Here is a 3,567-nt window from a genome sequence, read left to right as displayed (position 1 = left end):
CAGAGGTAGATTGGGAAGGAGGAAGGAGCATGGCTTTGGAGTCCAGCAGTAACTCAAAACTAGATCTGCTGAGAACCAGGCATGTGACCTGGGCCAAGTTACTTCCACTTCTCATCTGTAGTGATCATAATATAATTGGGGTTTTGTGAATATTGAACAAGGTAATGAGTGTTTTGACAAGCTAACTCTCCTTGAAAACAGAGAATTTTAAATTAATAAATGAACTTACCAATTATTGATTCATTTAACAGCCTGAACACCACCATTCAAAATATCACCATTTATATGCAAACGGCTATATATGTAATTTGAAATTCTAACTGGTAAACTCTGCTATTAGTCTGAGAGGAAGAGAAGGATGCTTCTCAGGTAAATAAAATATTACCACATGATGCCTGTTACTGTTACTTTGGTGGCCCCCAATGAACCACACCTTCTAAGATTCATGCCCTTGTATAGTCTACCACATTGACTCAGGGCTTGGCCATGAGACTAACTTTGGTCAGTGGGCCATTAACAAGTATATTAAAAATGGAGCCTTGATTAGCACTCTCACAACGGGGCTTGTCTTCTTGGAATGTTCCTTCTTAGAGAGCAGTCACCACGCTGTGAGGAATCCCAAGCAGTCACACAGAGGGGCCGATGAGAAGGCCATTTTGGACTGTCCAGCCAAACCACCATCAGGTAAAACAGAAGGCCTCCTGGTCAACAGGCAGTGTCGTGAGAAGTAATGGATTATTTTAAGCCATTAAGTCATAGGGCTGTTTTGTTACCTAAGAATGGATGGTTGAAACAATTCCTTTTCTTCTTCCCAATCTCATTTTGGTAATCATACAGGAATAAAGGAATTTGTAAGAGCATGTCTTCATGTTTAAAATCTCCAGTTATGGAATCAAGCTTAATTTGTAATTTTGGTTTTACTGCTTAACTTAGCCATGTAGCCTTGGGAAGATTACTTAATTTCTCTAATCTAATTTCACTTCTGCTTTAAGTGCCTTTAGTGGGCATTTACCGATGAAATGGGTCTAAAATGCTTAGCCTGCCTGAACACACAGTACGTGCTCAGTAAATGTCATCTATTATTATGAAATCGAATATACTGGCTGGTACTTTTATTCTGAGAACTTCAGAACGAATCCAAAATGAAACAGGGGCAAAGTTTACCAGGTGAGAAATAGAGACAAGCTTTAGAAGTTCAGAAGGCATTATCTGCCCATAACTTTTTCCCTCAGGAACAAAGACATTGAGGCCTGTTACAGGCCTACAAGAAACATCACAAATTCTGTCTGCTTACAGACCCAAGAGACTGCCCTACATTCTCAAGCCCTCCAAATCTTATCTGCGTTTCTCACCCAGAAGAGTATCAGGCAGCATGGCCTAAAAGCCAAGAGACTTACTAAGATTTTACAGAATGCACTGCCTTGAAGCTGCCAATTATTATCTGAAATAAGAGCCAGATGTGAGTGAGTTCTTCATAAATGAAAGGGCTCCAACTTACATCATTAGTTGAGGGAAACAAAGAAAGCCTGCAGGAATATACTTTTGTGTGTGTGCCTGTTTTTCCCTCAGAGAGAGCTCATGGATGCTAATAGAGTGATAGCCCAGATTTCCAGTCCCTGAATTTCTTTCCATTTCCACCTTTCTCACTGAGGCTTTCCCTGCTAGTGGTGTTCAAGTGATTGTGATGGATTTCGTCAGTTCCTTCACACTTGGTTGGCTGCTGCAATCTCCTATCCTGACCCCCCTAATATGGATATTAAAAGAGAATGAAAAAATAAATCCTACCCCAGGCCCAATTGCCTTTTCCATGAGTCTTCCCTGTCCTAAAATAAGGATAGTCACTCTATAAAAGCAATGCATGAACAGCTAACCCATAAATGGGGCACCAGGCTATATTTAGGAAAGTGGTTGTTTCTATAAATTAATGCATTCTCCTAAGAAAAGTTTTCCATCATCATTAGGGGAAAATGGCTCCAACCATGCTCTAGCCAAAGAGAGCTGGTGGACTGTTGAACAATGTATTCTCAAATGATAAGTTAGGGCCCAAGGGGTGGGGGTGGGGTGGTTGAAAGAATAGCTCCAAGACCAGGAAGCTCCCAAGTGGCTGCCTTCCCCAGGGGAAGAGTCCTAGGTGACCTGAAATTCCATCCCTTCCAAAAAGTTCACCCAGCTACTTCATGTAATAGTCTATCACATTAGCTTGAGTCAAGAGCTAATGAGGTCAAGGTAGAGACAGCAGTCCTCTTGAGTAGCTTTTCCTCAAAAGGAGAAGTCATGTCAAACAATTTGTTCTGTTCTCACAGCCCACACGAGTAACTACTGAGTGTAAACTAGATGCTTAATAAACACTACAACAGACTAAATTCCTGAGGGAGTATCATGGTTAGTTCCGTGTCAGGCTTGTCTGGATCATTTCAATATCCAGATATTTGGCTAAACATTCTTTCTGGGTATGTGTCTCTGAATGAGATTAGCATTTGAATCAGTGGACTCAGTAAAGCAGATAGCCCTCCTCAATGTGGGTGGTCCTCATCCAATCCCTTGAGGGCCTGAGTAGAACAAAATGGTGAAAGGGAGAATCTGCACTCTCTCGGCCTGATTCCTGGGCTCAGACACCGGGTCTTCCCCTGCTGGACTGGGACTTACACCATTGGCTCTCCTAATCCTCAGGGGTTTGGGCTGGAGTGAACTACACCACCAGCTCTGCTGGGTTTCCAGCAGATATTGTGGGACTACTCAGCCTCCATAACTGAGAGCCAATTCATCATAATACATATTTATAATATATAAAAATATTTTCAAATTTTATAAATATATATTCTATTGGTTCCATGTCTCTGAAGAATCCAGGGAACTTTGTGGTGAAAATGGCACATAGCTTTAGAGGCAACATGCCAGAAGGAGGAAGAAAACACCAACCCTGGTCAATAGGAAAATGGGACAAATAGTTCTTCAATTATAAGAGATGAAAATAATCATCTTTGACCTCTGGTCATTTCCTCAGAAATGGGTGGATCACACTTGGCTTTCTGCCAAGTAATTTGATTTATTAAGATTAATACAGCAGTAACTTTGCATCCAAAGTGTAACCTCTTCCCCTAATCTGGACTCTGAAGAATATGCTTGTAGTGGTCCCTCTGGTCCCCAAGTCCCAGCAAATGACACTAAAAGAATTTGAGCACAATCTTAGCTCCTTAAAAGGGATGCTTCTGGCATAGGGTTGTTGTTTTTGGTTTTGTTTTTTGTTTTTTTTTGTCAGTTGCTATGTTACCATTTCGCTGCTCTAAACTTAAGAAATCGGCCTTGGTAATTTCTAGCTCCTTCTTTCCTTCTCTCTCTTCTTTCTTTTTTCTGGAAAACTCTTGACACTTGCTCCTTGAAGATCTACAAGTCTGTTTTCCTATGTATATAAATTCATCAACTCAGTCTTAAAAAATCCTTTTATATCAGATTTTTATTTTTCATCTTATATAGAAAATAGTTGAACATCATATTAACTGTCAGATATAGTTTGAAAACACTAATCAACCCCAGATTATTCCAAAGAATGAACAACAGTAAATCTTA

Source organism: Leptonychotes weddellii, chromosome 8 (genome assembly GCF_054177405.1).
Source record: "Leptonychotes weddellii isolate Sample4059 chromosome 8, ASM5417740v2, whole genome shotgun sequence".
In the NCBI taxonomy this organism is placed as follows: domain Eukaryota; kingdom Metazoa; phylum Chordata; class Mammalia; order Carnivora; family Phocidae; genus Leptonychotes; species Leptonychotes weddellii.
Note: the sequence above shows the minus strand (reverse complement) of the source record.